General features: G+C 40.2%; 1 protein-coding gene across 3 annotated transcripts in view; it reads left to right on the forward strand.

Moving 5' to 3' along the window:
• The window catches only part of cmss1 (cms1 ribosomal small subunit homolog), a 323,921-nt gene that overhangs the window by 135,366 nt on the left and 172,800 nt on the right, over positions 1-15,755 (forward strand). The window lies entirely within an intron of this gene.

Raw genomic sequence — 15,755 nt, forward strand, 5'->3', positions numbered from 1 at the left:
GGAGTGAGAGAGAATACTTTCCAGTTCATAGGATCCCTACAGTTTGAAAACAGGCCCTTCGGCCCAACAAGTCCACGCCTACCCTCAGAGCATCCCAACCAGACCCATCCCCCTATAACCCACCCAATCTACTCATCCCTGAACACTATTGGAAATTTAGCATGGCCAATCCACCTCACCTGCACATCTTTGAACTGCGGGAGGAAACCCATGCAGACACGGGGAGAATGTGTGCAAACTCCACACAGACAGTCACCTGAGGGTGGATTCGAACCCAGGTTCCTGGAGCTGTGAGGCAGCAGTGCTAACCACTGAACCACCATGCTGCCCTAGTTGCTTGGATGAATTAAGCTGTGACAAACTCAACGTCTAAAAGGAAAATGTGTTCCCCTTGATTGGCCTTGATTCAATTCCCTAACAATCTCCCGATTATACCATGGTTGCAAATGTTTGTTTTCTACAGGATACACTTCAGCAACCTTTGAACAGACTTTGATGCTTCTCCATATCTGACACTTCTACCAATTAGCATATAAGGGCAACTGATAGATGGAACATCTACTACAAGCCCATCCAAGTTGTACTGAGTTAGTCATTTATCACCGTTCCTTCATTTTCACTGATCGACATTTGGAATTTCGTATCTGATAGCATTATAAAAACATGTTCATGTCATAGACTGCTGTGCATAGAGAAGAAGGCTTGCCATCTCATTCTTAGGGCTGTTGGGATGAACAATTATGCGACCCCCATATTTTAAGAATGCGTTAGAAATATAGAATAGGTTACAATGATGGAGTTGTGACCTGTTTAATATTAATTGTGATGTAGTCTAAAGCTCAGGGTATTAAATATTTATTTGACATTTGGTCAGGAAATTTTGAGAGTAGAAAGCTGCAAGTTAATTGTGCAGGATAGAAAATAATGCAACATTTCAAGATGGTTTTACATTTGTAATAAAATGATATTTGTCGTCAAATACAAAAACAGAAATTGCTGGTGAAACTCAATAGGTCTGTGGGAAGAAAGCAGAGTTAGCATTTTGAGTCCAGTGACCCTTCATGAAGACGGGTTTGATGAAGAATCACCGGACTTGAAATGTTAACTCTGCTTTCTTTCCACAGATACTGCCAGACTTGCTGAGTTTCTCTCGCAATTTCTGTTTTTGTTTCAGATCTCCAGCATTCGCAGTTCTTTGTTTTATTTTGTCATCTGATATCTGGACATTACAAAGTACAAATGCTGCTGTTTATGTTTCATAATGTCTCCTTCAACTTACTATTTCTAACTCGAACAACAAATTCTTTTATATCTTCTTCTATTTCATGCTCATTTAATTTTCCCTTAAACGCACTTACACTACTCACCTTAGATAGCCCTTGTGGTAGCATGTTCTGCATTCTAACTAGCTAAGTAAAAAGCTTTCTCCTAAATTCCGTATTGAATTTATCAGTGACCATCTTATATTTATGACCATTAGTTCCAGTCACATCTGTAAGTGGAAATCTCTTATTCACAAAAGAACTGCGGATGCTGTAAATCAGGACCAAAAACAAAGTTGCTGGAAAAGCTCAGCAGGTCTGGCAGCATCTGTGAAGGAAAAAATGGAGTTAATGTTTCGGGTCTGGTGATCCTTCCTCAGAACTCCAAGAACTCAGAGCTCAAAGTTCTGAGGAAGGGTCACCAGACCTGAAACATTAACTCTGTGTTTTCCTTCACAGATGCTGCCAGACCTGCTGAGCTTTTCCAGCAACTTGTTTTTATATCTTATTTACATCCATGTTATCAAATGATTTCATAATATTTAAGAACTCTTATGAGGCCACTCCTCTGTCTTTGCTTCTAGAGCATGAAATATCAATCTGTAGTCTTTCTTAATGGATATTGTAGTGGCCATTCTAAGAAATTAATTTTGTGTATTTTTTAGTCCCTCTTTATCCTTTTTAAAATATGGATATCCGATCACTTCACAATACTCCATGAGTGGTATAGAATCAATCAATTGTTACAGCACAGAATGAGACCATTAGGCCCCATGCATTCATGCCAGCTGTCTGCAGATACAACTGTAGTCCAGTCATACTTTGCCACTCTTTCCTCAACTGTACAATTTTCTTTTCCTTAGGTGCTTAGCTAATTTTTCTCTGCAAGCCATAACTAACTCATCCTCCCAAGGAATGCATTTCAGAATCTAATGATTCCCTTTGATTTAAAAAAAAGTCTTCTGATAGCGCTTTGGTCTCTCTTGACTTTCACCTTAAAATTATGTCCTGTGGTTCCCAACCCCTTCATTAAAAGGAATGGTTTTCACTGTCTACTCTGTCTCGACACCGTTATGATTTTTAACAATCTATCAATCCTCCCTGTCTATCCTCTCCACGGAGGACAATCCCAGCTTCTCCAAACTATCCAGGGAACTGAGGTCGGTCATTCCTGGACCAATCCTCATAAATCTTTTCAGCACCCTTTCTAAAGTTTGGCAGCCTGAACTGAATCATAGAAAGCTCAAAGCACAGGAAAAGACCATTGTGTCTGTGCCAGTTAATCTGGTTTCCAACATTTGGTCTGTAGCCTTGTAGATTTCAATACTTGAGCACCTTTTAAATGAGTCATGAGTTTCTGCCTGTACCACCCTCTCAGGCAGAGTTCCAGGCCCTCTGCCACCCTCTGGGTGAAAAAAGGGGTTTCCTCATCTCCCCTCTGATTTTTAAGGACTTTAAATAAATGCCCTTAGACATTGGACTTCTCTGCTAATGCTAATTTTGTACATCTGAGTTGAATCTCCCTCAGCCTGTTCTGTTCAATGGAGAACAGCCTCAGTCTATCAGATCTTTCCTCATAGCTGCATTTTTACAATTCTGGCAACATTCTTGCAAACTTCATCCATACTCTCTCTAGTGCAATTACATACTTTCTGTAATGAGGTGACCAGAATTGTGCACAGTACTCCAAGATTGTAGCCTCTCTAATGATTTGTACAGTTCCTACATTATCTCTCTGTACCTTGGCCTAATGAAGGACATAATTCCATATGCCTTCTTAATAACCTTAGCGGTGTGGAAATTCACTCCAAACCCCTCAGTATTCCCACTTTTATTGTGTAAGCTTTGCCTGGTTTAACTTCTCCGCATGCATTACCTCACACTTCTCCAACTTGAATTCCATTTGTTATTTCTGTTTGTTCTGAAGCAGTGTCACTGGACTCAAAACATCAGCATGCATCTGGTCAGACCTGCTGAGTTTTCCCAGGAGTTTCTGTTTTTGTTTCTGATTTCCAGCATCTGCAGTTCTTTGTGTGTTTTTTTTCATTTGCTACTTGTCTGCCCACCCAACCATCAGGTTAGACTTCACTTGGAGTATTAATTCCATGTGGCCAATTTTTTTCATTGTTTCCATCAAGAAATTAACGCAGGTCCTTTGTTATTTATTGTTTGACTGGCTTTATTATCAGACATTATTACTTAGAATGATTTTCCTATCCCCTTGCAGCCCCATCCCACATTCCTCTGTTCATCCACCCCATTTGGATATGTATTTTCTAAGGAATATGTGATCTTCCTACCAAAATAAACCACTTTGCAGGTATTTACATTGAAGTTCATTTGGCTGCTATAAGCCAATTTGTTATCCATTCTGTGACTGGTTTTTTGATTCCATAAATTCATATTTTAACATGAATTTATTATGTGATCTCTTATTGAAAACTTTTTGGAAGTCTAAGTACATGATGTCCAGTATATTATCCTAATCTGCCTTTCTGTTGCTTTATCAATTAATTAATTGAAAAGCACAACAAGCCTTTTGGAATTTCTGTTCCATTAACTTTCCTCCCACTGCTGTGGTTAATTGGTCTACAAATTCCTGAACATCTATATCTGTCTTTTCATATATGTATGAATCACCTCATTTGCCCACCAATTCTCCAGCACTATTTTCGATCTTTCTCATAATATCTCTTGTATCTCTTTAAATATAGATAAGCTTGGTTTATTATCTCAGTCAGGTTGTTTGGAGGCACATAAAAGGGTTATGGTATTTTTCTATTAGGCAAATGGCAAAATTTGCAGTGTTTCTAAGTTGGCCTACAATTAAGCACTCTCAGCCTAGCTGGCCGTAGAGTAGTCCTGGTGAAGCCATGGGAATTTGGCTGGTTGCTTACTCAGAGTCAAGGAATACAAAAATATGACTCATTTTCCATTTTGTTAGGACAACTTCAAAATGCCAAGTACTTGGCACAAACTCACTAGGGTGGGAGAGGCTTTAAATGCTTTGAAAGCCTGAAACTTTCTTAGGCATATTGACAGATAGATGAGGCCATTAAAGCAAGTGACAGAATACTGAATTCCATTGCAAAAGGTGTGGAATGTGTAAGAATATATAAAATCTAAGAAACAGTGGTAGATCTATGCACAATATTTGGAGTACAACAGTTGACAGCTGTGATAGACTGTAGATAAATAGTATTTTATTTGCCTTACAGTGATGAGGAGAAGCTAAATTTTAATTATTCTTAAGAGAATGAGGAGAGATATTGGGAGAAGTTTCTTTACAGAGTAGTGTTGGTGTGTGGAATGCTTTGCCATGGGCTATGGTTGTGGCTGAGACCGTTGTATATATTAAAGAAAATTAAATAAATATTTGAAACTTCTGAAGGTACAATGCTTTGACAAAGGCCTGCAAACATAAGAGGCAGAATTTTTCCAGCCTTGTTAAGGCAGTAGTGTTAGAACAACAGGGAGGAACAGCATCAGGACGACTCAACAATAGGTTAGTTTGCTGTTGATGGACAGCAGTGCCGATTCCTTTCCCATTCCAAGGTGGAGGGCAACCAGTTTGTGCGACGAAGACGGAAGAATGCCACATTCCCCCACCACATGAGGATTCTGCTAGCTTGATCGAGGCAGTCTCTTTACAGTCAGCAGAACCTCCATCTTCCAAAGTGGGTGGTGACAGGCATCCCAAGAAGAGGGGTATTCCTTTATCCCAAAGGGCCTACTGCCTTCCACCCACTCTGAAATATTTATTTTTACACCTCTACAGGCACCTCTATTTTGTGGCACCCATGAAGTCTCCTGCCTGCCTCAGTTACACCAACCTCTCCAGTGGGACTGCAGAGACTTCTGAAATGCTGGCCATCTGCCTTGGTAGCATCAATAGCCTGCCTGCTGTCTTTAATTGAGAATTAAGTTGCTTCCTCTGGGAAGATTGCTTTTGTCAACTGGATGCTCTGAATCACAATTTGGTTCCAACATTCGAATTCTGAAGCCTGTGGTAAAATTTAAAAGACTCATTCTGTACTGGAAACTAATGCTTTAATGATGGATGGGGTAATCAGTTTCCCAAATCTGAAGATTCTATACCTTTTGAATTCACACCATAGCAATTGATCAAGCAGAAACCTGAAGGAGAACGTTATGGGTAGAACATGAAGGAAAACAAGATAATGGCCATCTGTTAGTGTTGGTATATGTTAGTGGCAAATTAATTAATGTTGGAGAGTTAAGTCCTAGTCTACTGTCTTAGTGACTAGCAGTAAGTATACCCCAAAATGCTTTCACACAATTTGATAGATGTGGGAGGTTATATTGAAAAAAAACTGCTACATAACAGTTAAGGGAGCAAACTCAAATGAATACCAGTGCGCAGCAAGAAAAATGCAATCAATAACACTGAAAATACTCTGTGGGTGCAGAATATTCAGCTGTTCATTTCACTAATTTAGCATCTGTTAACTATTACAATGCATAATTATTTAGCCCTCAGGTGAAAAAAATTGTGTATCAATTCTTTCATTGCACAAGAAACATCGCTTAAGCTCCATTGGATCAATAAGTCATTTAACGTTATCTGTGGTGGGTCTTAGCTCATAGTGTTGAATAGCATGAAATGTGGTCAAAGCATACAGCAGTCTGGCGTCAATTTTGAGCTTTTAACACATAGTCGCAAGCATATGTAATCTCTAAATGTGATGCCAACAACCAAAAAGGAAATGATTACATTGAATTACAATGCCACGTACAGAATTAGATTAGTGAACATTGTTAAAGCATTGTGGAGTAAATTAGAACCTGATGGTAAACATTGAAATGTTTACATAATGATAAACTGTTGTGATCAAGTGCAGCACAGTAGATTTAATGAATATATTTCTTTGAGGGTAGTACCATATTTCACTAGAAAATGCTCAAACTGTAGTCTAAACTTGAACAAGCCTTTTTTCTCTTCAATGTTACACAGTACAATATCACCAAAGGTTTCTCCTGCTTGCACTACTGGGGTTGAGGGTACAGGAGGCAACAGATTTTGTGGGCAAAATCTTTTGGATAGACAAAAGAGGAGATCTGATATTGATAGAGCTTCAAGACCAGGAGATCTGGTGACTTAGTGGGCAAGTGAATTGGGGGAGGGGGTAATGTGACTGAATGGTTGATCTGCCCAGGAGCTACCCATACTGCTCATTAGAAGTGAGTGAGAGAGGGAGGTTTAAAGAGATGCAGATAGTGAAGCAAAAAATCCAGGGGTCATGTTTGCTTTCTAAGTTCATCCTGGAGTCGAGAATGGTTAGGGGGAGGAGAGTGGGGCCCAGTTGATGTGGTGCAGATAGCTTTTTGGGGATACATGTTCAAAGGAGCAGATTCCAAATCAGATCGTTTTCTAAAATTCAGGAACACAAACAAAGTTGCTGGAAAAGCTCAGCAGGTCCGGCAGCATCTGTGAAGGAAAAAACAGAGTGAACGTTTCGGGCCTGGTGACCCTTCCTCAGTTTCTAAAATTTATTTGTAAAATGATTTTAAGCCCATTCACTTAACATCATCATAGATGTCAGTCAGCAGCATGCTGTGCAGCTTTATACTGGTTAATTTTTTTTTAAACATCATCTAATTGAATAATGCGTGCTTCAGGACTGATGACTTGGCAAAAAAATACATGAAGCTGACTCCACAATTGGAGAATGCTGTGTCAGACATAATGTTTTTTCCTGTTGGTTTGATAGAAGCATAAATCATATTTGTTACGTGAAAGATGATTTATATGCCATATAAAAGGCATTTCCTTCGGGCCGAGGGTTAAACAATCTACTTACAAGAACAATGTCAGAACATATGTCAATATATCTTTGCAATCTGGAGCTAGATATTGTTCAAAAGAACCGGAAATTTTTTTCAATGGTTGGTTGTTGTTGGCATTCAAGTTACACGCTATATGCTTTATTTCTCACAACCTTTCATGTCATGCATTTATACAGTTGTGAGTCATTCAGCTTCTTCATGGTTCTATGTAACTCCAATAAAGGCAGAACTGCACATCATAAACCAGTCTCCTATAATAGAATTCATTTTGTTTCAAACAACATTTAAACACATATGAAGCTGCTGAATAAAATGTTGAAAAGTGTGAGCCATGTATTTACTTACAGATTTAATCAGCCGAATCTTATTGTCTGTTCAAAGTACGTGTTGCTCATTCCCATCAAACTGATTTCTCCATTGCCATCATTCAGTTTTTATTCCAGCTAATCACATAGAGGAAATTATTGATGATGAGACATCTCACCACATGGTGGCTTCTTTGGTAACTTATCACATCCAATTATATTATGTGGCCACATAGTCTTCTGACAGATGATGTGAGATAGTTGTTTGTATGTGTGCACACAAATAAATTGTCACCGAACTAAACGAAAAAATGCACGCGTAGTTTGATTCCGCACAAGTACATTTATGTACAATTTGCTTTTGGAATTAATTGTTCCTCAACTACAAGGAATAGGTAAAGTCGCCATGACTCGCCACACTGTAGGGCTGCTCTGTCATTAGAGAGAGATGACTGGTGGTGGAGTAATCTGAGGGCCACCGCACCTCAGGTGATGGGAGAGGTTGAGAAGAAGAGTCCTTCAATGGTAACCTCAGGTGGTGCAGGAATTGAACCCACACTGTTCTGAAGAAGGGTCACTGGACCCAAAACTTCCTTCCAAAGATGCTACCAATCCTGCTTTTCCAGCAATTTCTGTTCTTGTTTTCTTTTTGTTGAACGCACGCTGTTAGCATCACATTGCATTGCAGGCCAGCCATTGAGCTAACCAACCCTCTACTTGGTTAATTACTGGGACAAACATAATGAAGCAATATTTGTCAAAATAATGGAAAACTTACAATCACAAATTTTTAAAATGGAAGTAAGTGGCTTCAATTACTGGTCAGTGAAAAATTCAAGTTATAGTTGCTAAAGAGGAAATATGCTTCCGCAAAATCCTTGCAAATGTCTTTGCAATTTAACTGGGAAAGATTGTGGACTTGTGACAATAAGGTTGGTTGGGAGGGTTCATAGCTCTCTTCCTTTTAACGCTCTGTCTGTCAGTCACGATAAATTGTTTTATTTTTCTTTTTTAGTACGTAGCTGCCATGCTTCAAGTAAACATAGTTAAGCAGATCCAAAATGAAGAAGATGCAATTATTAGTAGTTACCGTACATTATAATTTGCAAACTTGGGTTCTAAAGTAGAGGTAAATGGATTTTTAGCTTTCAATTCTATGAAGGTTACTTTATTTCCCAAGGGAAGAGACATTTTTAAAAATTGAGTCAAAACAGCGTACCTGAGAAATCTTGTGATTTAAGATAAATGCCCAAACAAATCATTTGGTGTGATAGTTTTTGAAGTGCTCAGTAACTTAAGGCTTATGACCTAAGCAGGTCCAGTTCAGAGGGAAAAAGATTCAGACCAGCAGAAGGACAGTTTAGTTTTGGCAGTCTCCGGGCCACCAGAGCTGGAAATAAATCTTAAGCTATCTTAGAAATTCAAGTACACAAAGTTGGGGAAAGCCCCAAGCTGTTTGTTAGAATTCAAGTTCTCTCTCTCTCTGTGTGTGTGTGTGTGTGTGTGTGAGTGAGTTTAAGTATTGGTGAGAATCATGCCTGCTAACTGTCCAGAAATTCACCAAAAGAAAAGTCTTTTGACCCTGTCAGTTCCATAAGAAAATGAGAAATGACGATGGGAGTGATAGTTCATTAGGGTGTCATGTCTGTAAAGGCTAGTACTGGGAAATGGGTGATTAATTTAGTTAAATTATTTATTATAAATTCTTCCAAAATTGTGTTAGATATAGCTTATTTTTATTCTTTCTTTTCTGTAATACTTTTTTGTGTTAGAAACACATTAGTAGCCTCACGTGAATATGTTTAGTGATTGATTATTATGTTAAACAAATTACTGAACTAAAATTTATGAACTATCATGCCAGGTTTTACTCTGGGTTCTGACTTGTCCGGTTTTAACTGCAGCTGGCGTGATTATTGAATTCTAAAGAAAGACAGTTGAGTTTTATTACTGGAGAAGAAATAAAAGTGACAGCAAACATACAAGCAAGAATATAGGGAAATAGCTTAAGAAGAAAGTGAGGAGAGGTACAGTACCTGTAGAGAGAGGCAGCTGCAATTTACAATTTTGTTTTTGAGTCTTTGAGTTGCTAGAGTGGAATTTGAGTCCCAACTGTTAAGCTGCTGTCCTGTTTTCCCAATAGTGGTGAAGCATGTGGAAACCCTTCAATTCTGAGATTTTCCTTTTTTTCCCACCAGTGCTGATTTGATGAGATTGAGATTGGGAGACAGAAGCTTTCCAAATTCCTTGCTGTGTTCAGTTCATGTTGTTTTATTTTTCTGTCTTCGTTTCTCAAAGCAAGCCACTGAAACATGGTTCATTTGAAAATTCAGAATCTAGATTGATTGTCTTTTCCAAATTGAACATTCAACAGATAACTTTCATCTTCAACATGTGAAGTTGTCATGTATGTGTGAATAAAGCAAATTTCTTGACAATTCACTGCGTTTCAGACCTTCTTGATTAATGTAGTAATTCTGAGGCAGCTGGTTTTGTCAGGTGATCACAGCAGCCATTTTAGGTCAGCAATCTGCTTTCTTTGAACTTTTTTTTGGTCCTTTGAAGCCTCAGGAATTAAAATCAAGGCTAATGTTGAATGTTGATGGTTATTTTCATTACAATCATAACAGTCTGAAAAAATTGTTACGAAATATGTTGAAGAGGTGAAATAGATCTTTTCACTAGACCCTGTATAAATTTAATTTAACCTATGTTGGAACTGGGGGAAAGTAAAATAGAGCTGATTTGAAAAAAAAGTCTATGATCCCCAATCACAAAGGGAGACTTTTCTCCCCATCATATCTGTGCTGGCTCTTCAAGGAAGCAGTTCACCTACTGCCACTCACATGCATATTCCTGCATATGCTTCCTCTTCAGCTAGTATATTCACTAGCCTTTCTAACTTTTGTCTCATGTCCCACGTGCCATTCTGCCTGTGGTTCAGAAATGTTTTGACATTATCCAAATGTCTCTTTCCTGCTCATATTCACAAATTACCAAAAGCTCTGCGGTGCAGAATAGTTGTCACTGTGCTCCTGTACTACAGTGAGACCTAGACTCTGCATCAATAACATGTAAGAGCATGAGTCAAATTCCACCAGCAATGTCTCGCACAAATCCTCACATTCACGGAAAGGAACATCAACCAAATAACAGAGATAGTAAGAACTGCAGATGCTGGAGAATCTGAGATAACAAGGTGTAGAGCTGGATGAACACAGCAGGCCAAGCAGCATCAGAGGAGCAGGAAGGCTGACGTTTCAGGCCTAGACCCTTCTTCAGAAATGGGGGAAGGAAAGGGGGTTCTGAAATAAATAGGAAGGGCGGGGAGGCGGATAGAAGATGGATAGAGGAGAAGATAGGTGGAGAGGAGACAGACAGGTTAAAGAGGCATAGATGGAGCCAGTAGAGGTGAGTGTAGGTGGGGAGTTAGGGAGGAGATAGGTCAGTCCAGGGAGGACGGACAGGTCAAGGGGGTGGTTAGTAGGTAGGAAATGGGGGTGGGGCTTGAGGTGGGAGGAGGGGATAGGTGGGAGGAAGGACAGGTTAGGGAGGCGGGGACGAGCTGGGCTGGTTTTGGGATGCGGTAGAGGGAGGGGAGATTTAACAGTGTTCTTTTTAAAGCATTTCCACAAGCATTCAGGAAAAGATCCTGCCAAATCAACTTCAGTGGACTGGGCACTATAAAAAGTGTATTTCCCATTAGGTTTCTGTCTTCTGAACTCTCCAAATGCCAGAATTTCAGGGAAAATATTTCAAAGATAATCTGAAACTCTCTTTGATGTACAGCATTGATATTGATGATTGTGAGGAACTTGTTATTGTTCAGTCAAAATGGCCACATCTTCTCCATTTGGCTGGCTCATGCTTTGATTCTCGTCTTATTGATGAGACAGAGCAGCAACAGAGAGGCAAAGAAAAGGAAATGAATCCTGCACTCTTGGTTCCACTATTTTGTGGGACATCCTGTCCCATGTGCCTGTCAGTTAAGAATTGACCTGCTTAGTCACATGAGTAGATTACATCCTCAAATTGAGAGACAATTCTTGATGATAGCATTCACATCCCTTCGATCTGTTTTGCACTGTCCATACTCCCAAGACCACTCTGGTTAAAATCACCAATAATTGCCTGACTGTAAATGTAATACTATCCCTCCTCATTCTCTCTGAGGCTTTTGGCACAGTGGATCATATCATTCCCCCAGCATTGCTTCTCCTCAATGATCCAGGTCCATGATGCTACCTGTTCACTGATCAGTTCCTCATTTTCCAAAAGTGCCAAAGTATCTCCTTCAAAAGTTTCTATTTTGAAGTCTGACCAATTGCCCCTTGTGTGTTCCAATGCTCCGTCTTTACCTCCCACATCCCCTCATATTCTTCCATTTGTTAGCTCCTGGGTACATTATATGTAAAAGTTTAAAAATAAATTTCATCTCTCCCTTTGTAACTTTTAGATACAATTTTCCAGTGCCCTCCTTACTTGACTCCCAGTTTCGTCACAATATAAACTAATTGTTGACATAGTATCCCATCTTGCACAAGCTACTGCTGAATTATCCTCTCTATTCTTGCTAACCCCCATTCCTTAAGTGCATTGATCCCAAACTATTCACTCTACATCCCTCCAGAGCCTCAATTTATCACTACCTCTTCAACCTCCTTCAGCTTTGCATTTCTGCCCACATCCTCTTGCTTTTCTGGCTCAAATGTTCTGTGTGTTTCTCTGTCCCTTTACTCCTCCTTCAGTGGCATAACTTACCACCATTTCATCTTCACACTATGGAATTGCTTCCCTAAAAGCTTTCAACTGATGAAATATCTTCCTGCATTCTAAACTCTCCTTAAATTCCCAACTCTTTGACACTTTCTGTCACCTCTTTGTACCTTCCTTATAAACCTTGCTCACATCTGTGCTCTAAATCTGGAGCATCATGGGAGTTTTGCTACATTAAAGATAATATGTAAACTAGTGGAATTTTACTGTGGTTTTGATAAATGGACAATGAATGGAAAATTTTGTGATTAATGTAAAGTTTGAGAATGAATCCAGATAAAATAAGACCATTATAGAGGCTTCAACTTGAGTTACCAGAAACACTGTCAAGTTCAATGAAGAGCATTGTTTGTGATTATCATAGAATCTCTCCAGTGTGGGAACAGGCCACTCGGCCCAAAAAATCCACATTAACTCTCCGAAGAGCATCCCACCCAGATTCACCCCCCTACCCAATCCCTGTAACCCTGTATTTCCCATGGTAAATTCACCTAACTTGCACTATGGACAAGTTAGCATGGCCAATCCACCTAACCTGCACATCTTTGGACTGTGGGAGGAATCTGGAGCACCCGGAGGAAACCCACGCAGATATGGGGAGAATGTGCAAACTCCACACAGACAGTCGCCCGAGGCTGGAATTGAACCCAGGTCCCTGGCGCTGTGCTGCCCCCATGCAGATTATTAAACAGATTAGCAGTTTCCTCTAATGGTGGAGTATTTTAATTTCTGGGGAGGGTATATATGTATTGTGTAGAATTACTAAACTTGCTGGCAATCTGTAAGCTGACCAAGACTGACCTGTGATCAGTAGCCTGAAATGATAGATTAGGATGGAAGTACACTGGAGGCAATTCAGGGAGGCTTATTAGATTGATACCTGGAATGAGCAGGTTGTTGAAGCACGATGAATAGACTGGACTTGATCACATTGGGGTTTAGAAGAGTGAAGTGTGACCTGGTTGAAGCACGTAAGATCCTGAGCAGTTTGACAAAGTGGACAAGAAAAGATGGGTGAATCCAGAATTAGGAGACAAAAACAAAGTTGCTGGAAAAGCTCAGCAGGTCTGGCAGCATCTGTGAAGGTAAAAACAGAGTTAATGTTTCGGGTCCGGTGACCCTTCCTCAGAACTGAATTAGGAGATACTGTTTTGAGATATTCTCAGTAGAGACGAGGAAAATTATTTTCTCCAGAAGATTGTGTGACGATGGAACTCTCTGATTCAGAAGACAGTGGAAGCAATCGAATATTTTTCAGGGAGGGGTCAAAAAATTCCTGTTGGTAAACTGAAACAAAAATGTTCGGTGGACGGGTGGAAATGTGAAATTCAACACATGAACAAATCAGCAACGATCTTATTGAATGGCAGAGCAGATTCAAGGGGCAAATAGGCCCAATCTGTTCCTGTTTTGTGTGTTCTCATGTTCATACAACTGGCCAGCCCTATAAGAACTGGGTTACAATGCTACTTAATCTAACATCATTTTTCTTAAAAATTAGTTTATTCAGTCTTCTTACTGGGGACAAGTAAGCGATGCTTAGAATTGCAGAACAAAGAATAATACAATATCAAAATTTTAGCACAGGAAACATACTGTAACAATTTGTAAACTGCACAATTCTAAGCAGAATATCTACATCTTGGCAGATTGAGAAGAATCTGTGGCAGGAAGGGTGACAGCTGCTAGCCATGCCAAAATATAATGTGAGTGATGTTAGACAGAGGAACTAAAAGAAGCATTATCAGATATATTGGCATGGATTTAGCGCTACCTCAGTGTTCTCACACACAGTTTTTTCCATTGGGTGGTTGTTTTAGGTCTGAAAGGAAACAGCAAATACCTTTCCTAATCATCAAGTCAACATTATTCATAACAGATGATAAATACTGAAGGACTTCCTTGCCATGTACATGTCTCCTGCAGAAATTGCCATATTTATGCCATCGCTTCTGAACATCAGAATATCTTTTTCTTGAATACATTAGAACTAGGAGCAGGAGTAGGCCATTCACCCCCTTGAGCCTGCTTCACCATTTAATATGATCATGGCTGATCTTATTGTTGGTTCAAAACCTCACCTGCCTGCCCACTTCCCATAACCCTTTAACCCATGACTAATTAAAAATCTGGAGACAGAAAGGACTGCAGGTGCTGGAAGCTAGAGTCAATAAATGTGGAGCTGGTAAAGCACAGCAGGTCAGACAGCATCCAAGGGGCAGGAAGGTCAACATTTCAGATTAGAACCCTTCTTCAGGACTGGGGAAGGGGAAGGAAGCCCAGAAAAAAATAGTGGGGGGAGGATAGGTGAATGCAGGTGGGGGGTTATTGTGGTTGCTCAGTGAGAAAGGTGGTGTGGATAGGTGAGTCAGAAGATGGATAGGTGGGGCAGTGGAGAGATTTAAAAGCTGGTGAAGAAGGGTATTGTCTGGAATTTTTCTTTCCTGCTCCTCGGATGCTGTCTGACCTGATAGAATCCTAATACAATAGACTCATAAAGTCATAGAGTCATAAATATATACAGCACAGAAACAGACCCTTCAGTCCAACTTGTCCATGCTGACCAGATATCCTATATAAATCTCGTCCCATTTGCCAGCATTTGACCCATATCCCTCTAAACCCTTCCTGTTCAAGTAGCCATCCAGATGCCTTTTAAATGTTGTAATTGTACCAACCTTTACCACTTCCTCTGGCAGCTCATTCCATACATGCACCACCACCTGCATGGAAAAGCTGCCCCTTAGGTCCCTTTTAAATCTTTTCCCTCTTCACCTAAAACCTATGCCCTCGAGTTTTGGACTCCCCACCTCAGAGAAAAGATCTTGCCTATTTACCTATCCATGCTCCTCATGATTTTATAAACCTCAATAAGGTCACCTCTCAGCCTCCGATGCTCCAGCAAAAATAGCCCCTGCCTATTCAGCCTCTCCCTACAGCTCAAACCCTCCAACCCTGGCAACACCCCTGTAAATCTTTTCTGAACCCTTTCTAGTTTTACAACATCGTTCCAATAGGAGGGAGACCAGAATTGCACACAGTACTCCAACAGTGATTGAACCAATGTCCTGTACAGCTTAACATGACCTCCCAACTCCTGTACTCAATGCACTGACCAAAAATGCCTTCTTCACTATCCTGCCTACGTGTGACGCCACTTTCAAGGAAGTATGAACTTGCACACCAAGGTCTCTTTGTTCAGCAACAGTCCCTAGGACCTTACCATTAAGTGTATAAGTCCTGCACTGATTGGCCTTTCGAAATAGCAGCACCTCACATTTATCTCAATTAAACTCCATCTGCCACTCCTCAGCTACTCCTAGGTCGAGAGCAGCCTCTGTTACCAACCTAGCGGCTTGCATGTGCTCAGTCTGAGTTTTCTTTTTGGAACCAATGAGGAGCTAAATGTCATGCAACCTATCAGCCATCTTGCCTGTTTGAGCCACATTGTAACAAGGGAGGTGAAAGTAGGTGACACAGCTGTCACTTTTGGTGCATGGGCCGTGGTGGGTGTAAGGGGGTGGGGTTGGTGACTGGAGGGGTAGAGTCTCCTGAGTGATTGACTAGGAAGTACACAGGGCATATAAGGTTAGTGATGTTCAAG

This window comes from Rhincodon typus, chromosome 11, assembly GCF_021869965.1.
Source record: "Rhincodon typus isolate 14 chromosome 11, sRhiTyp1.1, whole genome shotgun sequence".
Lineage (NCBI taxonomy): Eukaryota > Metazoa > Chordata > Chondrichthyes > Orectolobiformes > Rhincodontidae > Rhincodon > Rhincodon typus.